A 26,389-nucleotide genomic window follows, 5' to 3' on the forward strand; every position below is an offset into this window, starting at 1 on the left:
CAGCCACAGCCTAGAAGGAACCACTGTCAGTGGACGTTGAGCCGCCACCTACAGAGTCCAGGCACTCCCTGCAGGCGCCATGCTGGGAACAACACTCATGGGCGGGGCCTCTGGAATGGACCTTAAGACCCGCCCCCGACTCCCGGGAGGGCTGGAGCGACATCAGCTCCGTGAAGACGCACACTGGGCTCCTGCAAGGAGCCCCCGACGGGCAGGGAAGGGAGGTCCTGTCTTCCTCCTGAATCTCCTGGGGTACAACCACACACCTGATCTGTACGAGGCAGTCAGTGAGAGTTTCGGAGCCGACCCCAACAAACCCCACCTCCCGCAAAATGCAGAGGACTGGGGCGGGGGTGGGCGGCACAGCACCCTGGTCCGGACTGGACACAAAAAACGCCACGCCTGAACAATTCATGACTCCTGACCATGCAAGGCTTTCTCCAGCCTCTGCACCCATAGGCTTTGTTCTCAACTCCAACAGCAGCTAAGTCCTGCTACCCTGTAGGAATGAGCTCAGGGATCACCTCCTCCAGGAAGCCCCCCTGAATTGCCCCTCACCAATCACCACCACCCACGATAGCTCAGTCAGTGTCCACTCTGGGCTCACACCCGTCCTTCCATCTGCCACACTGAGCTGCAGATGCCCCTTCTTGGTCTCACTCCCCACAGATGAACCCTGTGCTCCCTGGTAACAGAACTCTCTCCGTGGCAGCCCCCAGCCTCACTCTCAGGAAGCACCGGCGGAGAGACACTGCCTGGCTCTTCAGGGCCTGTGTCCACGCAGGCAGGGTTCACAAAGGGGGCTCAGGGGGCCCTCAGCATCACCCTGTCAGAGGGGAGAAAACCAGACAGCAACAAGGGCCACCTGCCACGTCCAGGGCTACCTGGAGGGACACCCTCCGCCCCTACGGGGGCAGGTGGGCGTCCAGTGTCCCCTCCAAGGGGACAGCTCACCCCTGAGGCTGCGTTTCAGTGAACAGTAACCAGAGCCTCGATGATGCGTGAACCGGGAAACAGAGCTGAGAAGGTGTTTCCCAATCTTACCCTCCAGGGCCTGTAAAGGCTTATTTCCCTGAAGTAGCTTTACTATGAGAAAAATAAGAGAAATTGAGAAAACGGTTCACTTCTCTCAATGAAAGAACAGAAAACCCAGGAAAAATGGGACTGGAAGAAACACTACAGACAAGGACCTGCTCAGGACAAGACGAACCGATGCTGGTTCCAGCTGAACCAACACTGCAGGGAACTAAATCCACGGGAGAGAAATTCCAGAAGCACCACAAACAGCCCACAGAGAGGATGAGCTAAAGCACAATGGCACAATGTGACATGCAGGACGCAGAGGACAGACCGGGAAAGACCAGAAATCGTCACGGGACAGGGCTCCTCACATGTCAGATTTCTCCCTCAACTCACATCACAGGCTCAGTTTTCTAGAACTCAGAAATAAAAGACTCACAGAAGCTTCTCAGAGGAAAACTGGAAGACTTAGGTAGGGCATAAAATTGGGGATACTAATTCCACCAAACATGATTGCAAAAATAATCAAGGTCAGATCCAGTTATGGGCTGAACTGTGTCCCCTTCACCCCGCCCCAAACTCATATGTTGAAGCCCTAACCTCCAGGACCTCAGAATGTGGCCATATTTGAAGGTAGGGTCTTCAAAGCAGTAATCAAGGCAAAATGAGACATTACCATGGGTCCTGATCGAACGTAAGAGATGAGGACACAGACACACACAGAGGGACGACCACGTGAGGACCCGGGGAGAAGACGGCCATCCACACGCCCAGGAGAGAGGCCTCAGGAGGGACCAGCCCTGCCCACACCTTGACCTCAGACTTCTGGCCTCCAGAGCTATGGGAAAATAAATTTCTGTTGTTTAAGCCACCCAGTCTATGATATTTTATTATGGGGGTCCTAGAAAACTAATACAGATCCCAAATTATTAAAACACTACCAAACTGTCCTCACAGCTAAAAGGAGCAGAAGCATTTACTGTCACCCAGTTATGTCTTCTGCGAGGTCTCTGGGACTCTTTAAGTCACCGCACAGAAACACAAGGACGGCCCGTGAGAGGCCGCTGGGCTGCAGAGACCTGGCAATGGTAACAAGATGGCGGAGGTGCTTTGTCCCCACGGCAGGACGGGTGAGGCTGGTGGCCTCCCTGCAGCCTCCGCAGGACCGGCAGCCCCCAGGCCTTCAGGCTCCTCTAGCCCTGAGGCCACTCGCCCCCGCGGCAGTTTAGCCTCCTGTGTCCGTCTGTCCACACTCTACCACCCAGCCCTTTAACCAGACACCAGTGGGGGGTTGCTCCGAAGGCATTCTGTAGAAGTGGAAACATCTGCAGACACGGGACTTAAAATGAGTCCCCTCCACGGTGGGGGTGGGCCTCGTGCCACCAGCTGGAGGCCTTAAGAGCAAAGATGGAGGTTTCCTGGAGAAGAAGGAATCTGGCCTCAAGGCTGTAGCAAACTCCTGCCCCACGGATCCCAGACTTGCCGGCCTCACCCTCACTGGAGCTGATTCCTTAAAATAAATCTCCGAATACACACACACATTAACACCCCAACCACTAGCTGTAAGAGCCCAGGATCACGCCACGATGCCCCGTAGGCCTCCCCACCGCAAACACACGGCCGCGTGGGTCTGACGACTCTATGGGCCACTGCCCGGCACCCGCCACGTCCTCGCCACCCCCCAGCCCTTTCAACAAACACGCCTCCTGCCTTCCACCCTCACTGTGGCCGCGCTTTCCTGGGGGTGCTGTTTTTCTCCCCTTCACCTCACTCCCAATGGCCTGGGGGAGGGGTCAGTGTGCTCCGGGCCCCTCCTTTCTGCACAGAGGACAGCCCCCCTGGCCCCTCAGGATCCTCTCTGTGCCCCTCCCATCAGGCTGTCCCACGTCCCCACCTCCCCTGCTGTCACTGCCCTGTCCCCCGCTCACCCGTGCAGCCTGCTTGCCCTATCTTGCACACCCTCAGGAACTCCTGGATGTAGGCGACGTATGGAGACGTACTGTTTATTTTCCCCTGGAAGCTGCAAATTTAATGGAGGTTAAGAGTGCCGAAAATATTTAAATGTGCCAGCTTTACCACCTAAATATCACCTTTGAAAGTACTGAGTCGGCCAATAAGTTCGTTCGGGTTTTTCTGCGGCTACGGAAAAACCCGAACGAACTTTTTGGCCTACCCAATATTTGCCAGATGTGGTTGCTTCCCAGCCAGAAAAATACATATCCCATAAGCCCTGTTGAGCAGGTTCTCTGGGAAAAGAAAACTACCGTTAGACACAGCAAAAGGTTTGGATTAATTGGCCTCTAATAAGATAGATCAAACCCAAAGCTAACATCACATTCAATGATGAGAGATGGAAAGCTTTTCCCTCCAAGATCACAAGCAAGGAAGGTGAGGATGATCCTTTTGCCACTTCTACTGAACAAAGTGTAGGAAGTTCTGGCCAGAGGAGTCAAGCAAGAAAAAGAAATAAACTACATCCACATGGGAAAAGAAGAACTAAAGTTATCTCTGTTCACAGATGACATGGTCTTATCTGTAGAAAACCCTAAAATTTACAAACACACACACACACACACACACACACACACACACACACACACACCCTAGAGCTTAATAAATAAATTCATCAAATCTATAGGATACAAAAGTCAACATGCAAAAATCAGGTGTGTTTCCAAATACTAACAATGAAAAATCTGAAAAGGAAATTAAGAAAACAACTCCATTCAAAATAGCATCAAAAATAATAATTAAGAATAAATTTAACCAAGGCAGCAAAAGACTTGTGCACCAATTACCAAATGTTGCTATAAGAACATAAATAAGCTATAAGGCAAATATTATGTATTCATGGGTTGAAATATTTAATATTGTTAAGATGATTAATACTATCCAAAGCATTTTATAGATTCCATGTAATCCCTATCAAAGACCCACTGGCATTTTTTGCAGAAATCGATATAATGTTTCTAAAATTCATAAGGATTCTCATGGGACCCCAAATAGCCAAACACATCTTGAAAAAGAAAAGCAAAGTTGGAGGACTCACATTTCTTGACTTCAGAACTTACTACAAGACTATGGTAATCAAGACAGTGTGATACTGGCATAAGGACAGACATAGACTAATGGAACAGAACAGAGAGCCCAGAAATAAACCCTCACACATGGTGGACTGATTTTTAACAAAGGTCCCGAGACCATTCACTGGGCAGCAGGACAGTCTTTTCGACAAGTGGTTCTGGGAAACTGGATATCCACATGCAAAAGAATAAAGCTGGACTCTTACTTTACCCTACAAACAAAAAGTAACTAAAAATGGATTAAAGACCTAAATGTAGAGTTAAAACTATAAAACATACGGAAAATTTTTCATGATACTGGATTTGACAATGATTTCGAGGATACGACACCAAAAACACAGGCAACAAAAGAGAAAAACATATAAACTGAACTTCATCCAACTTAAAAAATGTGTGCATCAAAGGACACTCTGAAGAGAGTGAAAAGACCCACAGAAAGGGACAAAATAGTTACAAATCATATATCTGATAAGGGCTTAATAGCCAGAATAAATAAAGAACTCCTGCAACTCAACAACAAAAAAGCCAAAAACCAAATTCAGAAATGGGCAAAGGACTTGACACTTCTCCAAAGAAGATACCCAGATGATCCACAAGCATGAAGAGACTCTCAATATCACTAGTCATTAGGGAAATGCAGATCGAATCACAATGAGACACCAGGAAAATAATAAGTACGGTGAGGATGCAGAGAAATTGGAACCCTTCTGCATTGCTGGTGAGGATGTAAGGTGCAGCCTCTGTAAAAACTGGCATGACAATTCCTCAAAGAATTAAACACAGAATTAACGCAAGTTCCAGCAATTCTATTTCTAGATATACACCCAAAAGAATCGGAAGCAAGAACTCAAACAAGTACCTGTACACGCATGTTCATAGCAGCACTGTTTACAACAGCCGAAAGGTGGAACTAAACCCAGTGTCCGTCGCCAGATGAATGCGTAAGCAACATGTACTATAAACAAACAATGGACTATTATTCAGCCTTGAAAAGAAATGGAATTTGGATACACGCCACCACATGGATGGACCTTAAAGACGAACAATGCTAAGTGAAATAAACCAATCACAAAAGGACAAATACTGTATGATCTTACTTGTATGAGGTACCTAGTTTAGAGACAAAAAGTAGAATAAAGGTTACCAGGGTCTGGGAGGTGGGGGGTTTGTTTAATGGGCACAGAATTTCCGTTTGGGATGATGAAGCAGTTCTGGAAATAAACAGCAGTGATGTTTACACAGCTTTATGAACATAATTCCACTGAGCTGCACACTCAAAATGGTTAAAATGGCAAATTTTATGTTTTGTATATTTTATCCCCATGTTTAAAAAAATTATTGATAAGTTGGCTATTCAGTGAGCTTCCTTTAATAAAATTGACAACTTTCACTAATTTTTATAACACAACCATGAGAGCAGGCAGAATTTCTTAGGATGCTAACACTCAGAGATGTATAAAGAAGTGATTCCAAATACAGCTTTTGTTTATTCAAGCTTTTCCATTTTGATGTATCTTGACCCCTTCTCAGTTCTGTGACTCTGTGTAACCCACTTGTCTAGGAGGCGAAATTGAACCCATCCATCAAGTCCTGCATAAAAATTATCTCATAATTTGTCACCCACACCTGACAAAGACTAAAAGCTCTATCATTATCCTGTTCTCATGGAGACTAAAAAACCTGTACCCACTCTGGACAGAAAACCTCACTTCTTTTTTTTAGCTGAAATATAGCTGATTTACAATCTTGTGTTAATCTCTGCTGTACAGCAAAGTGACACAGTTATACACATATATACATTCTTTTTCATATTCTTTTCCATTAGGGTTTATCACAGGATATGGAATATACTTGCCTGTGCTGTACAGTAGGACCTTGTTGTTTATCTGTGTAACAGTTGGCATCTGCTAACCCCAAACTCCCAACCCATTCCCTCTCCCAGCCCCCTCCCCTGTAGCAACCACCAGTCTGTTCTCTATGTCTGTGAGTCCGAGGAAACCTTACTTCTAAATGCCCTACAACAGTACAGAGGTAATGATACACTGTGCTACTTTAACGAGGTTAAATTGTTAGTCATCCGTGGATTTAACAAAAATGGTGTGCTCCATACAGGTACTGAGGAACAGTTTCCAAAGCAGGTCAACATTGCAACTTTCTATCTACGGTGATAAAAGGGATTCTCACTAACACGCGTAGAATGACGAAGAAATTGTACCCATCACTACTGTCTCTTTCATTCCTTTGATTCAAGGGGCTCATCGCTAAGTTCCGCTTGCTGTCTTATTTCCATACGTCCCTTTACTTCTGAAAGTTCAGTCCTCCTGCGCGTGAATTCCAATCTAAATAATGTATGTCCCATTTCAACTGAGTTTTGAACTTGTGATAAAAATTTAAATAATCTTCTTCATAAAGTTTGCCCTGTTCCCCTTATTGGACTGTAGTTCAGAAACACAGTTCAGGCAAAGTCAAAAGTTTGCTGATTCTAGAGTCAACATTTTTCTTAACACTGTCAATATTTACACTTCTGGACCCAGCAGCTGAACTTGAACATGCCTTTGTTCTTTTCATGTTTATGTGGTTTTCTTTTTTTTCCACTTTAAGGGCAATGTGTACTAAATTAAAATGGTACAATTGTCATAAACGTGAAAAGTGCTGCACTCAACAACCCTTTTTCTGAAAAGTACGTGGGGCGTTCCTCCCTGGAACCCTGCAGACTCAGGCTGACGCAGATGACGTGCTTATCCGTGCCTTTCACATCACGACCAGCTACAGATGACACTCACGGTGGATTTCAGCCGTTCAGCACCCCGCCTGCCGTGAGCGTGACTCTGATGAGAAGGCTGACTGTGGTGGACACAGCGGGTGCCCGGGTGGATCCTGCAGCCTCCCCGTGACCCCGGCTCAGCGAGTGCGAAGACTACACGCAGCCTGCCCCAATCCATCCCCTTCTGCTCTGTTCTCCTCGTTAAAGGTGTTTTCGTGACCTACGGACTTGATTTCCAGGAACAACAATGGGTTGCGACCCACAGTGTGAAAACAGGGTCAGGCTGGGGCCTGCGGTCCGCGCCCACCTCCAGGTTTATGGGCTGTCCTCCTGCAGCCTGGAGGCTGCTGCCCACTGGCCTGTCCATCCCCACACTGCCCCCTGCTTTCCAGGCACCTGCTCCAGACTGGTCCCTGTGCCCACCTCCATCTCTGACCCACTCTAGAAAAACACGATGCCTCTGCTTAAGGCAACCAGCCATGCCCAGGACCCCCTGAATCCCAGACTGTGTGAATGGGCCCTTTCTGTTTTCAGGTAACCACATATCCAGAATGAGCATTTAATACTGCTGAGAAGCTCCGCTCCACTTCCTCAGGAAATGTTCTTTGTGCTCCCCAGAGCGTCTGTTTCATTCTTTCTCTTCTCTCCCCGCAAATGCCGCCCACCTTTTGATGCCTGCCACACCCAGACAGCACGTAGTAGGGCCTCAAGAAGCATCTGCCAACTAATAAGGCTAAACGGTATCACAGTATAATAAACAATGTGCAATAAATAATGTATAACATATAACGTATAATAGCATAAAACTAAATAGTACAATTGTCGGTGGACAGGTTAAATAATAAAATTTAGTTTAAAAATTAAATACTGTGGTCATTTCATAATAAACTTAAATAATTACACTGTACAACTTAAACTTATACAGTTTTGTATGCCAATTATATCTCAATAAAACTGGAAAAAATTAACAAACAATTTTTAAAAGAAAAAACAAAAAAATTAAAAGAGAAGTTTCAAATCTTAAAATGAATCCCTGTAGGATTTGTTAAAAAGAAATCTGTGCCTTTCATAAAAGGCAGAGATCCTGCCCCTTACTAGGGAAAATATAACTGCAATGTTCACGATATTTTAAGATAATCACTTGCAGAACTGAAAGCAGAATCCTTGTCTTTTCAATCATAATAAGAGGATAAAAATAAACTAGTAATACTTGAAACATCAAAGGGAAAATAGAAAACAGGCAGATGAAGAAGCATTCAAAGCAGAAAAAACTGGTTCAGAAGATGGATGACATATGGAGCAATAAATGTCAACTGTCTAATTCCCTTCTTCTGAAAATGATATTCAAAAATATGCCGATGGGCTTCCCTGGTGGCGCAAGTGGTTGAGAGTCCGACTGCCGATGCAGGGGACACGGGTTCGTGCCCTGGTCCGGGAAGATCCCACATGCCGCGGAGCGGCTGGGCCTGTGAGCCATGGCCACTGAGCCTGCGCATCCGGAGCCTGTGCTCCGCAACGGGAGAGGCCGCAACAGTGAGAGGCCCGCGTACCGCAAAAAAAAAAAAAAAATGCCGATGTAAAACAAAATACCCAAAGCAAAGTGAAATAGAAAAGCTTTAAAAAGAGAGCTAGAAAAGGGAGAGACAGAGACAGAACAGGCAAAGATACAAGAACACACACTCAAAGACAACAATAACAGTGGCGGCAATGATAGAAAAGTATCTTTAAAACAAAGAAACACTAATCCACACAGATAGAAGTGTAATTAGTAATGAGCAAAAGCAGTATTAGGTCTTCACCCTCCAGATAACAAATCAACACTATAAACGAACCTTCAATTATAAAAGTGGATGCTGTGCTTCCGTAAAAAGTTTACACTAACAGCAAACCAACCAACCAAAACCCTAAGACCTCCAAGGAGGAAGTGAGAAAAAGCGTTTGTTGCTGGACACTTGTGCTCATCACTGAGGGCAAAGGAAGGAATCAAAGTGGGATCAAAAGAATGCACAACACCCTGCAATGGTGAGACAGAATTAATGATTAGGCATGAAAAGTGCACACGTGCAAATATTTACAAACACCTGTGAAATGATTTTAAAAAATACTAAGCCACAAAGAGTATCAGCGCCTCTTGCTAACACATAAAGATCTCTGAGCTAAGAAACACCTGTGCTGAGCCCCTCCCCCTGTGACGTGAAGGCACAGACCCGATTCCACGGGTGCCAGGGTGGACACAGGGACAGCCGGCCACTGTGCCAACCCGCCCTGAGCCACAGCCAAACACAACACAGCTAGAAATTAAAAACATCTGTGTAAAAAGCAACAAGTCAGCCACTTGAAAATCAAAAACAAGCACTGGCCTAAATAGCTGGTCCAAGGAGAAAATTAATACAGTAACCGTCTCTGGACAGTTAGGTCAATGAGCACCGTCCCTCGTGGAGAGAGGTAACACAAAGCAAGAGACATGACAGGAGAACACATAAGGCCATGACTCCTGCACCGTCTACAAAGGGAAAAAGAAATTATATAAACAATGTGAATCCAGCCTTGAACCAGAAGGAAGGAAATCTGGTCAAAAACAAACCAGAAAGCAAAACATAACAAAGTTTATGAAAATCCAAGAAAGATAATAAAAGACAAAATTCTTAAAAATACACTTTAAAAACCCACCAATACACGAAATTTTAATTAAGAAAAGGAATATAATGATTTTTTTTCATCATATGGTAATTTTAAGGGCATTAGTAAAGAAAGAAATCTGGTAATTTCAATGAAATTATAACTTTCATTAGAAATATATACCAAAATCAGAATAAACTAAAAAATAAATCTTACGATCAAATTGAGTAAAGCCCACCCTCCTGGGCTTCCCTGGTGGTGCAGTGGTTGAGAGTCCGCCTGCCGATGCAGGGGACACAGGTTCGTGTCCCGGTCCGGGAAGATCCCACACGCCGCGGAGCAGCTGGGCCCGTGAGCCGTGGCCGCTGAGCCTGCGCGTCCGGACCCTATGCTCCGCAATGGGAGAGGCCACAACAGTGAGAGGCCCGCATACCGCAAAAAAAAAAAAAAAAAAAAAAAACCAACCCACCCTCCTTCCACCTATATATTTCCAGTATAAAGAAAACCATGTACTTGTTTAGACCAGGCCTGGGCTGTGTCTATGGATTTGTGTGTGTATGATTCCCACTGTTTACAAGAGGAAATGAGCAGAACGGTCAAGGTCCCAGGGCTAGTGATGGGAAGGACTGAGGAAGGTAGGAGAGCTCAGTCCAGAAGTCCACTCCCTTAACCAGAACCCAACAGTCCTATGGTTTTCAGATTATGAACAGACAGCACAGGTATCACCTGGGAACTTGTTAAAATACAAATTTCAGCCCAGACCTGGGCCTACTAAATCAGAGACTTTGGGGATGAGGGCTGCAAAGCAACATGTTTTTCAGGACTGTCAGGCGATACACTCGGGCCGACCCGGCGCCCACCACTGGGCTGCGCAGCAAATCCATTCCGGGAGTTTTTAAAACTCCAATTACCTGGGCTGGACCCCAGACCAGTGAAAACAAGATCTCGAATTGGGAGAAGGGGCGTTGTTTTAAGCTCCTCGGGCGCTTCTGATGTTGAGAACCACCGCTCTCATCTTTTTCTTTTACAATTATTATTCCTTTTTTTTATGATGTTGGCAAGAGGAAAAAATGGAAGAAAAGTGCAACAAAGCTTTGAAGAATCACGCCTCTCCTTCTGGGGGGTGGGTTGGGGGGCCCTACAACTACAAAGCTGTTTGAAGTGAAAAATACACTCAGCTTTCAAAATGGCCATAACTGAACGCTAAGGGCTAGACTCCCAACTGGAAGCTTGTGCCCCGTCTGTTTTTGCCTTTGAAAAATCTATTATTTTTTCCTATGCAAATATAAAGAATCCCTTTTAGAAGGCCGGTTTTCGCCTTTCTCCATCAGGCATTGGTGGAAGGGCAGGGGGAGGGGTGCAGGTTAAACAGCCACCAGAACTACCTGCAGCAAAGAATGACCCCATCATTGCAAACCTTGTGTCCTTAGGGACCAGGGTCTAACTCTGACCACGTGTGCGAGCAGGACCTAGGACTGCACATCTCAGCGCTTGGAAAGACTCGTTTGAAATATGCTGTTTGAACTGTATGATCTCACTTACACCTAGACTCTAAAAAACACAACAAGCTAGTGACTATAACAAAACAGAAGCAGACTCACAGATTCAGGGAACAAACTAGTGGTTACCAGTGGGGTCAGGGGGCAAGGTAGGGGTAGGGGATTAAGAGACACAACCTACTGAGTATAAAATAACTAAGCTACAAGGATGCATTGTACCACATGGGGAATAAAGCCAATACAGACCCTCAACCAGGGCACTGGACTTCTGAGACACGTCCCCACCTCTGAAGCAGGGGCGTGCGGGCACGGAGGTTGTGCGTCGGGCACAAGACGGGATTGCTAAGCCCATGCTCAGACGAGGTGGCACCACTGGATGACGTCAGGAGACAAGGGAGGGAGGACAGCCACAGAGGATGGGCAGGCTGCACAGGGCAGAAGACCTGGGGACAGCACTGGACACAGAATCACAGGGACCACACCCTGTCCTGCTCACGCCCGCGTCTGCAGAGACAAGGAGGACACCTGCCTGCCTTGGGTAAATGTGTGCCCTGGACAAGGTGAAACCCACACGGGCGCAGTGAAACCTAGACCACTCTGACACCTGTGAGCGTGGCCATCCCTGTGTCGCAGATGAGGGCACAGGCTCTGAGATGCTGGGTGACCTGCCCAGGGCCACACAGTGACACAGGACCTCACGGACGGGGAACCACTGAGGGCCTGAGAGTCAGAGCAAAGGACGGATGGGGTGCCCCCCAACATTATGGGATCCTGCCTGTGCACGACCAGGGGACCTTGGAGGAGGGAGGATGGGGCAAGAAGAAAAGCCATTATAATTTAAAATGTGGATTACTCCCTAACTATCTCTGTCTGACTTACTTCACTCAGTATGGCAATCTCTAGGTCCATCCATGTTGCTGCAAATGGCATCATTTCATTGTTTTTAATGGCTGAGTAATACTCCATTGTATACTATATTATATATACATATATATATATATATATATATATATATATATATATATATATGTACCACATCTTCTTTATCCATTCCTCTGTTGATGGACACTTAGGTTGCTTCCACGTCCTGGCTATTGTAAATAGTGCTGCAGTGAACACTGGGGTGCATCCTTTTGGACCATGTTTTTCTCCAGATAGTTTGGGAATGACATGTACCCACTGCTATATTTAAAATGAATAACCAACAAGGACCTACTGTATAGCACAGGGAGCTCTGCTCAGTATTATGTAACAACCTAAATGGGAAAATAATCTGAAAAAGAATAGATACGTGTGTGTATAAGTGAATCACTTTGCTGTACACCTGAAACTACCACAACATTGTTAATCAACTATACTCCAATATAAAATAAAAAGTTTAAAATTTTTTTTTTAATTTTTAAAAATGTAGATAACTTACATACAGATCTAAAATGGGGGTCCTTTGAAAAGAACTTATCTTCTCTTATATATATATATATTTTTTTTTTAATTCATTAATGTTTTGTTTTCACTATTGACATCATCACTTATAATCCCTGATTCTTGAGGTTCATGAATCACTATAAATTACTGACTGCCTCTGGGTAACTTCCAAGGGACAGATCTTTGCATATTAAAATTATAAAACAAGAAACAGAAATTAAGAGACTAAATCAATTAAGTCAAAAAGGGGAAGGACTTCCCCGGCAGTCCAGTGGTTAGGACTCAGCGCTTTTCACTGCCGTGGCCCCAGGTTCAATCCCTGGTCGGGGAACTAAGATCCTACAAGCCTCGCAGCGTAGCCAAAAAAAAAAGAGGAGTGGGGACGAGCAAGATGCCACCCACATTGCCAGCCACACCACCCACCGTCCCAGAAGCACAATCTTCACGTGGGAATAAGTGACGTTAACACCAGTGGGAAACAGAACACTCAGATGTGTCCTTGCTGCCTACAAATCTGATTGCATAATTCTTGAGAAAGTGGTTCAAACTTCATCAGAAAAACCCAGGATGCTCTATAAAACAGCCCTTGGTTTTAAATACTTTACAAAATATATATACTCCAAAATCCTTCCAATCAACACCTAAGAGGAAAGCACTGTCACTACAATAAAACACAGACCACTGACTAGAGACTTCTTTTCTCCTAAAGAAAACTTGAAAAAAAGCCCCAAGAGGTTATATCTAAATCACACTTCCCAGATTCTGGACTGAGGTCTCTCGTTAAATTACAAAATACTGAAGATGGTGGCATCAGATCTTCTTAATTTCATTCTTTCAGTGAATCTCATAAAAGGCCTGAGCTTCCTCTCTTCCCAGCCAGCCCCGAGCCCAGTGCTGGAGCTGGGAGAGCGTCAGGTGCCTTGAGGACGGACGTGGGCACCTGCACCCACACGCCCAATGGGAGCAAACGAGCGGCTGCACCGTAAAGCTGACCATGATGGCAAAATGCTGGAAACAACCTCGCAGCCTAAAAACACCAAGCTGCTTGGATTACAAATACTGATGTGGCAACAAAAAACAAGGTGCAGTAAAATGCTCTGCACTTAAAAGCTTTTGCACAGCAAAGGAAACTATAAACAAGACGAAAAGACAGCCTACGGACTGGGAGAAAACATCTGTCAAAGATGAGACTTACAAGGGATTAATCTCCAAAATATACAAACAAGTCATACAGCTCAATACCAAAAAAAAACAACCCAATCAAAAAATGGGCAGAAGATCTAAAGAGACATTTTTCCAAAGAAGACATACAGATGGCCAAAGGTTCATGAAAAGATGTTCAACATCACTCATTATTAGAGAAATGCAAATCAAAGCTACAATGAGGTATCACCTCATACAGGTCAGAATGGCCATTATCAAAAAATCTACAAATGATAAATGCTGGAGAGGGTGTGGAGAAAAGGGAACCCTCCTACACTGTTGATGGGAATGTGAACTGATACAGCCACTATGGAGAACAGAATGGAGGTTCCTCAAAAAACTAAAAATAAAGCTACCATATGATCCAGCAATACTACTTCTGGGCATCTATCTGGTGAAAACCGTACTTCGGAAAGATACGTGCACTCCTCTGTTCATAGCAGCACTATTCACAGTAGCCGAAACATGGAAGCAACCTAAATGTCCACTGACAGATGAATGGATAAAGAAGATGTGTTACCTATAAATAATGGAATATTAGCCATTAAAAAGAATGAAATAATGCCCTTTGCAGCAACATGGATGGATCTAGAGATTGTCATACTGAGTTAAGTGAGTCAGACAGAGAAAGACAAACATCATATGATATTGCTTATATGTGGAATATGAAAAAAGGTACAAATGAACTTATTTACAAAACAGGAAGAGACTCACAGACATAGAAAACAAACTTACGGTTACCAATGGGGAAGAGAGGCGGGGAGGGATAAATTAGGAGTTTGGGATTAACAGATACATACTACTATATATAAAAGATAAACAACAAGGACCTACTGCATAGCACAGGGAACTATATTCAATATCTTATAATTAACTATAATGAAAAAGAATCTGAAAAAGAATATATATATATAACTGAATTACTCTGCTATACACCTGAAACTAACACAAGATTGTAAATCAACTATACTGCAATTAAAAATAAACAAACAAATAAACAAGATGGTTCCCTAGGCAGGTGCCCCAAGGTATCGGGGGCGACGCGGAGCAGAGAAGAGAAAACAGAGGGTCAGCACTCCTGCCACTGGGGTAGCAGAGACCTCTCAGGAGAGTACTGACAGCCAGCAGCAGGGCAGCCCTTGGGGGCAGGGGCTTACTTTCCCCCGCAAGACCCTTTGGACCCGTAAAATGTTGCACTAGGTCCCTGAATCACCTACCCCCCAAAAAAGTGAGCTCGATAGCTGTATTTTAATTCTTAGAAGAACTGATGCAGCCCGAGCTTCTGAAACTTTGCCATGATTGTTAGTGAATCCAGCAAAGTATATCATTTTTTCTTTTTTTTGACTGTCATAGCATCAGATTCATATAAACTATGGGTCAGAAGAGCAAGCCTTGCTTCTCAGAAAGGAGCAGAGTTCAGGATCTGAAGTGCATTTCAGAGAGGGGCCTGGAATCCGGTCACAGCACACAAGGCCACCCCGAGTGACACTGGGGACAACAGCTGTAACGCTGCCAACTGGCAGCGTGTCCTGTGTTGGGATGTTTCCGCCAGTTCTGACCAGCACAGACGCTGGACTTACTCTTAGATTTCACGGCCCTTTCAATACATCAATCTAACCCTAACCCCCAAGCCCTGCCTTGTCCACCACCTTGACAACCTGGGGGCAAACAAATAATCTTATTTTTAAGTCTTAATTCAGTGTTTCATCAATTCACACTTAGCAAAAAGCCCTGACATGTGAAGCCCTTCTAAGCTCTTGCCGGGGAGATGTCGTCTTGGCCTAGAAACGTCTCGGGGGAGCTCTCAGTCACAGCTCAGCCTGGAGACCCTAAGTGATCCTCCCGTGGAATATCTATTTCTGAGCTGTATTCCCCCCTTCCAGAGTCCCCCACACGCCGATCCACCAAACCCAGGATTCACACATCCTAAGTCACTCTCCAGGGTGGAGTTATGAGGTGTCCACTCTCGTTCCCATGGGAGATGACATGGGTTCACCTAACAGTGACCATCAGGCCACGGGGGCTGGAAAAGAGGAGATGGTCCAGGAGGCCACTGTGCATCCCTCCCCTGGGACCAGGGCTGGAGCTTCAGGTAATCTTCCGCCCACAGCGCCTGTGATGAACACACAGTCAGGGCTGCAAACCTGCTCACGTTACTCTTGGCCAGTAGCACAAGGGAAAGGTGACCAGGCTACACGACCACACAACTGAACAGTGACCGCCATCGAGGCTAACCTAATGTCACGCTGCTAGGAGACCCTCTAATTCCAGGGCTCTGACTGCCTAAGGCTGGATTTGGTAACAGCAGCCTTGGAATTTTAAGCTTCTTGAAGATGTGCTCCTTTTTGTTGCCTTAAGGGCCCCGGGGCAGGGGATAAGATTGGGTTTATTATATCTAGTTTAGTTACAGGAAGTGTCCATAGCTTCAAACTAACCCAAATAAAGTCACTTTAAATACATCAGTTTTAATTAAAAAATAAAGTCTTCAGGGGCTTTCCTGGTGGCACAGTGGTTAAGAATCCGCCTGCCAATGCAGGGGACACAGGTTCGAGCCCTGGTCCGGGAAGATCCCACATGCCGCGGACCAACTAAGCCCGTGCGCCACAGCTACTGAGCCTGTGCTCTAGAGCCCATGAGCCACAGCTACTGAGCCCACGAGCCACAACCACTGAAGCCCGCACACCTACAGCCCATGATCCGCAACAAGAGAAGCCACCAAAATGAGAAGCCCGCGCACCGCAATGAAGAGTAGCCCCCGCTCGCCGCAACTAGAGAGCCCGTGTGCAGCAATGAAGACCCAACACAACCAAAAATAAACAAATAAATAAATAAATTTATTTATTTATTTTTTAAATCTCAAAAATAAGAAGAAACTCTTCCTGCCAATCACAGGTGCTTCTGTGGGCTCTCCAGCCCCTGACACCATCCTACACGAGTCGCGTTTTCCGAGTGATGCCACTGCACCCTGCCAACCACTCCCAGCTTTTAGCTCCGCAGGGACGTGGCTTAAGTGTCCTCTCCCCGCCCTGCCCTCTGGGGAGCACCTGCCGCAGCTCCCACGGCCCGGAACCGTCCCCATACGGGTCCCGACTCGCCAACAGCTGAGTGACGCCCCAGTACACCTGCCCCTCCTGCAGGGTCCCACCCTGGTTGATGAGTCATTAAGTGCCCCCTTCCCCCTCCTCCACTCAACGTACCTCTGCAGAGTCTGGCCCCTCCCTCCTCCGCCCCGCTGGCCATTCTCAGTACCCCGGGATCACCCCGCAGGACCCTGATTCTTAACTCTGGTCTCACACTAGCATCCCGGGAGACCTTTCCAAATCCTGCTCCAAGCCCCACACCCCAGTCCCTGTAACTTGCCTGCAGCCAGACCTGGGCACAGGTACTTTACTTAAAGAACTGTCCAGGTGACCCGTGAGGTGTGGTCAGAGTGAAAGGTGGTGGATTCGGCTGCAAACTCCCCGCAGCCCGGAGCTCTCCGGGTACCTGCCCTCAAGCTGCATTGGAGTGTTCTTAATCCAACGACCTTAACTGGGAACACAGGTACTTTTCTATTCCAATACGGTTGGAAACAACCTAAATGCCTGGCTCTAGGGACATGTGCGCAGGTCAGTATGTGTGCGTGTAAGTACACGGACCCCACATACGTGCGCACATGCCATTGGGGTACCCGAGGGAATTGATGTACACAGGGTGGTGGCCACGAACAGGATGCTGCTTGGAAGTTTCTACTCTGTGGGAAAATCCCTAGCCCCCAGGGTTATCCTTTCTATCCTGCAAGCCAGTTCTCCTCCTTGCTCTCCCAAATCCACCTGCCAGGCCTCTGCTCCTGAACGGGCTCTGCCCGGGCCAGGGAAACAGGTCAGCCCCCGGTCCCACCCACATCACCGACCCCCTGCCTCCTGGGACCCAGGAGGCCACGTCCACTGCTGCCCTCCGCCCCCACCGGCCCCCCGCCCCCAGTCTCCTTAGCGGGTGACTTCCCAACTCCAAGTCCTCTAAGTAGCGGGGGTCCCAGCACCCACGGCTCAGACCTCCTCCCTCCCTCCCTCCCTGGGCTCACCCATCTTCACCACCGTAAATCCACGGGAAGCCACGGGCGCTCTCGCCAGGCCTTCACTGCCAACTCGCCCTGAATGCTACGGCCACACACACAGCTGCCCTGCCCCCCGCCACTCAGCTGTGCCCCGGCCTCTCAAACCCAAGTGTCCAAAGTCAAAGTCCCGGCCCTCCTGCAGTCACCACTTCTGCATCCCAGCAGAAACGCCTCCGTCTGCTTGCTCGGCCAGACTGGGATGCCACCCTGGTTCCACCTTCTCCCACAAACCCCTGCAACGGATCCAGACTCCAACCACTTCCCCCGACTGCGTGGGGTCCAAGCACACCACCCTGCCGCCGGGTTTCTCGGCACGCTTCCAGGGGCCCGCATCCCTCTCCGAGTTAGAGTAATGTCCTCAAATTAGGCTCTGCATCCCCACCAGCCTCTGCTGGGATGACGTGGGAGGGGACGAGGGGAAGACTAGGAGGAAGGGGAGAAGCTCTGACCCGAGGACCACAGAGGAGGTCAGGCCACGTCTGAAAAGTATGCCATCCCACTTCTACTCAAGAGAACAGCTCTGCTGGATCAAAGCCTCAGAGAAGTACAGGAGGAAAAGAAAACCACTTGGCTTCACACAAAACCCACTGATTCCACTGTGAGGTCTTTTCACAGTAAAGGGACATGGGCAGCGGGCGTGCTGCCCCGTGAAGAGCAAAGACAACTGGGCAGAGTTAAGGCCAGGGCAGACTCGTGCCCACCGCCCGTGACCCGGAGGAGATTCCGGCCCCGCTCACCGTGGTGCCGCCCCGAGTGACTGACTGCTGACACGGGGCGGGGTCGTCACCACCACTGCCCTGCGCTTCAAATCCACGTGAAAGACCGCTCACTCACTGCTTCCTTAAACCATTTCCAGCTATTTTAAAACGCAGCCTATATTTACGCCAGGTAAAGGCTTCCCAGTTTAGATACAGACTAGCCCTAAATGTTAGAGGAAAATTTATCCGAAGGGTTTAATCTGCAAGAGATGAGCTAAATGCATGTACCCAACTTACAGAAAACAGGACCCGGGAGAGGTCCTCTGGCCTCTGTGGGCAGATGTGAATAACCTGCTACCTGGGGGGGGGCAGGGCAGAAGCAGACCCCCATTAATAACAAACACATCGCCCTCACCATCCTTGGAGGTCCCGGGGAGCTGGGTAATTAGTGAAGTCCCGGGTAGGCAGGTGGGCGGGTGGCAGGTGGGGCTGCCTAGAGTAGCACAGAGTCTGGGGGACGGGGGGATGCACAACCAGGAGGGGACACCCGAGGGGTCCAGGAAGCCTGCCCAGACCCCTGCCCAGACTCACTCGGCAGGATTGACACCCGGGCACAGGCGTGGCCTCACAGGGAGGTGGGGACACACCTGACATCACACGCTTCCCGGCACCTGAGCCCTGCGCGCCCCGGGCAGCGGTGCGACACTGGACAGTACACACCGACCTGTACATCATCCCACAAGGTCGCGATGGACACGAATAAGGACTGCGGTGTGCAGGGAAGGCTGCCTGGTGGGTGTGCGGGTTGAGCTTGGGAAAGCGGAAGCAACTGGGGAGAGGTAGACACAGGCAGCGGACAGAGCACCGACGGCTGAGGCCGGTTCAGGGAAAACACAACGGCATCCATTCCAGCCACAGCTCTGAGGTCAAACAATTCTGCTTTCATGCACAAGGCAAAAGGGGAAAAGCTACCGTGGCATTTCTTTCAAAAACATCCTGCATAATCACAACCCCCGCTTTAGGAAGTAGTGCTAAATTAAAATACATATTTGAAAAACCTCTTGTTTTCTCCCTCAAAATAGGTTGAATGGGTTCACACTCCACAAATCTAGATGAAGCCAAAAACTCTTCAAACTCCAAAGTTCTAGATATTTACAAACACATTAAAATCTATTTTGTATGAAATTTGGCTTTGGATTACAAAATCCTTTATTGTATAATGACGAAATGGAATTTTAAATTGTTTTGTTTCAAAACAGAAAAAGATTTGTATCTACTCTGGCCATGCCACGCCCACATTATCAGTCACTAAAAATAGGCACAAGGAGTTTTTCTTCTGGAGTTTGCATAATTCGCAGGATCTGTCATTTTCAAGGCAATATTTTCCTCCACTGGTTCTAAGAACTGCAATAGCTAAGAAAGTAATTCTCTCGTGGTGAAGTCACCCGAATCCATCGTGTACCCTCTGGGCCTCACACACCAACTCGCGTGTCTGGGGAGTAATTCGTCCAAATAACCCTCAACGGTGCAAAGAAACAGCACCTTTGGAAGGTTCCCTCTTCCCTGCTCCATCCCGTCTTCGGACCACAGTGCTGTTACTTCTGAAAGCATGAAATGCCTTTAAATGGAGCTCTTTTATCAGTTTGTACTTATCATAAACCTCATTGCATGTTATTACATTCCTCCATCTTCCTGTAATTGAGACTCTAACTTGAAATAAACCAATCCTCCTTTCAACTAAGAATGGACTCTAAAGGCCTGTGGGTCCCGGGACTTGTGACTAATATTGCCACCCGGCTGCCCCCACTCGCAGGAAGAAAAAAAGGAAAATCTGTTTCTGGAAAACAGCTGGACTGTCTGGCCTGCAGACTACCCGGGAGCCCGGTGGCAGCTCTCCATGAGGAAGCTCCCTAGAAGGAGCCCCCTCTGCTACCCAGAGAGCCAAGCTCCCCCAGGAGGTACCACAGCAGAAAGCCCGCTGCAAAACTTCAAAGGTGACCATGAACAACATCTTGGGAAATGTGGCTCTGACCATTCACATGTCAAACTATTTGGAAAGCTGAATGCACTACCATCACTGGATAAGGACCAAAGATCAAACACAGGAGGTTTCCTTACTGCATCTCTCCTCGTTTCTACCTGAGCAGGTGCACACATGAAGGTTCCCATTGCCATTCTCCTTCAAGCCTCCACTGCCGGGCAGTCCTGTTCAGCAGAAGCTTCCAAGGTTACAAACAGGTTGAGACACTGAGACATCGAGCAGGGCTAGGGTATGCTAGCCTTAATTCCAAATAACCAGCCACAGGCAGAAACACACAGGTAGTTCTCAGGCTTAGGGTCTGTCTACTCCTCAACATGTAGAGCCAAGTCAAGCCCACTGCCAAGGCCAGAAGGGCTAAGTTTTTTGTTGTTTTTTTGCGGTACGCGGGCCTCTCACTGTTGTGGCCTCTCCCGTCACAGAGCGCAGGCTCCGGACGCGCAGGCTCCGCGGCCATGGCTCACGGGCCCAGCCGCTCCGCGGCATGTGGGATCTTCCCGGACCGGGGCACGAACCCATGTCCCCTGCATCGGCAGGCTCTCAACCACTGCGCCACCAAGGAAGCCCTGGGCTAAGTTTTTATACCACAGAGACCCACGAGTCCCCAGTCTCACGTTGCTGGCCGCTTTCCTAGGAGGACAAAGACAGCAGAAACCCGAGATGACGGATCTCTCCAGGCCGCAGATTCTGCCTGCACGGACCTACGCATCCCGTCCCGTGATAACTTGCTGCTGAGATGGGGACGGGGCCTCCCAGACTGCCGTCTGGGCTGTCTGAGAAGAAAGCTAAAATAAGTTCTCTATGCTCCCAGGAATCACCTCTAACCATCTGAAACATGAGTGAAGTCAACAAAGTAAGGGTGGCTTCAGGGCATCCACAGCGCTTTGACCCCTAACACTACAGTCAGACTCGGCAAGAATTAGAGAGGTGGAGGCCCACACACGTCTAGCGCTGTGAGGTGGGGGACCTCTCTGTCTTGGTGCCTCGCCACTGCCTCAGCTGGCCTGGGACGTCATCTTCCTGACCAGTCCTACCCCTGCTCTCTCCCAGACCAGAACGCAGATGACCTAGCCGGCAGACCCACAGCCATGCCCCAAACCGGACACCCCGGACTTCGGCAGGAGGATGGAAGGAGGGCAGGGCATTCCTACGAGCCTAGAAAGAAGGACCCACGCAGTAAAGAATGCAGCTGCATCGAAACTGCAAAACACCTGGAAACAGTGCAGATGTCTACTGATAGGTGGATGGATAAACCCACTGTGATGGAGTCACACGAAGGAACACTACTCAGCAATAAAAGGGAACGAGTTCTTGCTACAACACAGACGCATCTCAAAATAACGATGCTGAGTCAGAGAGGCCAGACAAAATAAATCGGTCGCCTTTATGTAACATTCTAGAAAAGGCAAACTCATCTATTGTATCCGTTTTGGGTTACAAATAAATTTTAGCAATATGAGATCAGTGAATAGTGGGGATGGGCTGTATCTAGTTTACTGGTGCCTTGGTGTCCTCCTCTATAAAATGGGTCGAGCTTATACCCACTTCAAAGGCCGTTGTGAAGATGCCACGAGTTAATCTACAGAACCGCCAGCAAGAGCCCCTGACACACATGTGCACAGTGTACTTTATTACTGTCGCTGTCCTTTGTGTCACCGTCATCTGGTCTCTGCACCTCCTCTGTCCACAGAGCATATGCTCTGCATGGCTATCTACTGCCTGCAGCTCCCACTATCTGTGGACAGTGCAAGGACCAGGCCAGGCACGACTCCACCACGTCCTGTGACATCAGGGGCGTCCTAGAGAGATTGAACCTGAGCTGAGAACACTGGGTTTAGATCCCTATTACTTATCTCAAATAACACACCAACTGCTTTTTGCCTGTAGTGCACTTTGTCCAAATTTAACTTCGACATTGATTGCCACTGCTTAAAAGCACGAAGCTTCAAGAAATAATGCCTGTTACCTTACACTTCAATACTCAAAGAGCCAGCATTCTCAGGAATTTATCAATACTTAATATTTTAGAGGACAAGTTGAGTTGTCTTGAGAAGCTCTTGCCTTGTACCTATACTGGTCGTCACCAAAATAAGGGCACCAAGATTTCCTGAGTGGCCATCAGATCTTCTCCCAACTCTAATGAACGGAAACAATGGCAAGAAATAGCTTCTGGTTTTGAGTCGGGGAACGATGGCAGAGATGAACTTGCAACTCGAAAACGAATGGGAGCCTGATTAGTTACCAGCTGTTAAATGACTGTTGAGTCATAATCCTTCCAGTTTGAGTCCTGAAGATGAGAAACTGCCCACCTTACAAACACTGGGCTTCCAACAGGTATCGGCAGAATTCTGACATTCAGTTTCGTCTTTCGGCTGAACCTCCCAAGGAGCCGCCGATTCACCTCTGACCCTCCTCCTGAAACTCAACTACTGTGTGGGGATAAGAGATACTGAAGAGGAAACCCTGAAAGCCAAAGTCGGGAGATCCAGTCCCAGAAAGGACGGACACAGCACTTCTACCAGCAGAGGAAGTCTGCAAGGGGCGGAGAGAACGGCAGCCTGGGGGCCTCAGGACACGAGGAAGAGCCCAGCGGTAAGGGCCTGGGCTTCTTTATCACCCCCAGGACAGCACGTGGCAGGAGCCTCCAGCCAGGAACCACTCACAGGCTCAGTCAACAACAGCGCCAAGACAAAACTCTAATTCAAAAAGATACATGCACCCCTATGCTCACAGCAGCACTATTTACAATAGCCAAGACGTGGAAGCCACCTAAATGTCCATCAACAGGTGAATGGATAAAGAAGATGTGGCACATACAGACAATGGAATATTACTCAGCCATAAAATAGAATGAAATAATGCCATTTGCAGCAACATGGATGGACCTAGAGATTGTCATACTAAGTGAAGTACGTCAGAAAAACACAAATATCATAAGATATCGCTTATATGTGGAATCGAAAATATGATACAAATGAACTTATCCATGAAACAGAAACAGACCCCACAGACACAGAGAACAGACTTGTGGTTGCCAAGAGGGAGAGGGGGTGGGGGAAGGAAGGATTGGAAGCTTGGGATTAGCAGATGCAAACTATTACATATAGGATGCATAAACAACAAAGTCCTACTGTATAGTACAGGGAACTCTATTCAATATCCTGGAACAAACCATAATGGAGGGCTTCCCTCGTGGCACAGTGGTTAAGAATCCACCTGCCAATGCAGGAGACACAGGTTCGAGCCCTGGTCCTGGAAGAGCCCACAGGCCGCGGAGCAAGTAAGCCCGGGCGCCACAACTACGGAGCCCGCGCTCTAGAGCCCGTGAGTCACAACTACTGAGCCTGCGCGCCTAGAGCCATGCTCCACAACAAGAGAAGCCACGGCAATGAGAAGCCCCCACACCGCAAGGAAGAGCAGCCCCCACTCGCCGCAACTAGAGAAAGCCTGTGCACAGCAACGAAGACCCAACGCAGCGGAAAATAAATGAATAAATAAATAAATTTATTTTTAAAAAACCATAATGGAAAAGAATATGAAAAAGAATATATTTATATGTATATTTTTTAAAAAAGAAAAGCTCCAAGAAAGCCTGTTCCCACCACTAAAGAACCTAGAAAAGGATGCCCAACAGAACCAGAACCTTTTCTTTTTTTTTTTTTTTTTTTTTGCGGTACACGGGCCTCTCACTGCTGTGGTCTCTCCCGTTGCGGAGCACAGGCTCTGGACGCGCAGCCTCAGCAGGCCCAGCCGCTCCGCAGCATGTGGGATCTTCCCGGACCGGGGTACGAACCCGCGTCCCCTGCATCGGCAGGGGGACTCTCAACCACTGCGCCACCAGGGAAGCCCCAGACCAGAACCTTTTCAATGACACCCACACTACTCCAACCACAGGCCAGAGGAGAACTGCTCCCACCCACCCCCGTTTCAGCAGGAGGCAGGAGCCAACTGCCCTCCCCTCCCCGCCCTGGCTTGGAGGAAGCAGGCGGCCCTACTCAGATCCTCTGCCTGATGCCAGCTGGCCGGGTAGGGGTTGATCTTCTACCTCCCACCTGGAGGAAGCAGACACCCAGCTCCCCTGCAGGGGCAGTGCCAGCTTTGCCTCCAGCCCTGCCCGCGTCAGGAGGGGAACAGGAGGTGAGAGGAGGGGCCAACTGGCATTTCTTCCCCCTCCCCCATCTTCCGGGCCAGCAGGGTCCGGTGGGAACTGCGTTCCACCCCACAGTGAGAAGGCCGAGCACCTGCACCTGCTCTCGGGGGCCCAGGGGTGCAGTGCTCTGGGAAGGCGTCAGTGGGGCTAAGGAGCTGGACTCACACCCATGAGTGGTGAGGGGTGTGGTCACCAGGGGGCATCCAGGGCCCTGAGGCAGCAGACACCCACCCTGCAAGGCCCGTGTCTGCACATCACCAGGGAAGCTCCCCGCCAAGAAGGTTACACAGGATCCAGACACCCAGTGCAAACCCAGGATGCCCGGGACACGAGTGAAACCCACCTGTCGTACCAAGAACAAGGATAACTGCAGCTCATGAGAGAAGACAGTCGAGAGACGCAGCCCTGGGAGGGCCTCAGAGCAGCTGTCATAAACATGCTTCCACGAGAATCACAAACACTCTCGAAAAAAAAAAGCAAGCTGAAGAGCTACATCTCCCCGTGACTCCAAAGCAGGGAGAAACTGATTATTTCTCTTCCTTCAATCTTAGTGACTTTTAGATTCTTTCCATCAGAGAATAATGCGCTAAGATAAGACCCCAACATATCTGGACCCAACAGAGCGAATCAGACATTTATTGGGATCCTGCCACGGGTGAGGTCGCACTGGCTGAGCAGGGTCACGGCGACGCCTCACGAGCCTTGCTCTCTGGTTCAAACCAGCGATGGGGAGAGGCACAGGCAACATCACCAGCTCAGGGCCAGAGGGGTTAAATACCCAAAATGAGACAGAAATAAAACAATATGGGTGCTCCAAAGAACACGAGGGTGCCCTCAGTACGGTGTAGATAGCAGACACACAGTGAACAGGGGGAGATGAGGGAGGGGAAACAGAGAAGCAGAAATAGAAGTGTCAGGGGAGCGTGTTGATTCAGAAGCCAAAATACACGAGGATGCCGAGAAAGGAAGGAAAGAAAGCACAACGCCAAAGTGCATGAGAGTCTCTTAAAGATCTGTTCATGGTGAGCTGACGCAAGGACCGGAACAGCGGTGTGGCACACTGTGATTTTCTGTCCTTGAAAAGAGGACGGCAGAGGCCATTCCATATTTAGTTAGATTCTGAGAATGCTTTGGCTTAAACGATACTGTAAATGGGAAGGAATGACTGATCAATGCAACTGGGCAGAGAAATGGTTTCTACCCTTGGCCAAACCCTGTCTTGCTAAATCAGTTAAAGTAACTGCAACAGGGCTTCCCTGGTGGCGCAGTGGTTGAGAGTCCGCCTGCCGATGCAGGGGACACGGGTTTGTGCCCCGGTCCAGGAAGATCCCACATGCCGCGGAGCGGCTGGGCCCGTGAGCCATGGCCGCTGAGCCTGCACGTCCGGAGCCTGTGCTCCGCAGTGGGAGAGGCCACAATAGTGAGAGGCCCGCCTACCGCAAAAAAAATAAAAAAATAATAACTGCAACAATAACTAGCCCTCCTCTGACTGCATCTCAAGGGCAATAGGGCCACTGAGAGTGGCGGCCTCCTGTTGTCCACACTGCTGGGGGCAGGACCACCTCTGCTGGCCATGGCGGGAGGGCGCTCACCAGAGGCTGGGCCCTTGGCGGGGCCACTGCAGGGACGCCAAGCTTGGAGATGCAATGCTCTGACCCAAGAGTCAAACCCTAAAAGTTCTCCAGTGAGAACAAAACAAGCAACCAAAACATGGGGCCAGAGGACGGCGAAGCCGGGGTCCCAGGGGGCTGCAGCCCTGAGGGAAACACTCAGAAGCCTCTTTGGGACAAGGGG

The 26,389-nt window shown here is 48.4% G+C and overlaps 1 protein-coding gene across 5 annotated transcripts in view; it reads right to left on the reverse strand.

Moving 5' to 3' along the window:
• The window catches only part of GRB10 (growth factor receptor bound protein 10), a 198,230-nt gene that overhangs the window by 133,611 nt on the left and 38,230 nt on the right, over positions 1-26,389 (reverse strand). The window lies entirely within an intron of this gene.

The sequence above is a fragment of the Tursiops truncatus genome, chromosome 9 (genome assembly GCF_011762595.2).
Source record: "Tursiops truncatus isolate mTurTru1 chromosome 9, mTurTru1.mat.Y, whole genome shotgun sequence".
Classification (NCBI taxonomy): domain Eukaryota; kingdom Metazoa; phylum Chordata; class Mammalia; order Artiodactyla; family Delphinidae; genus Tursiops; species Tursiops truncatus.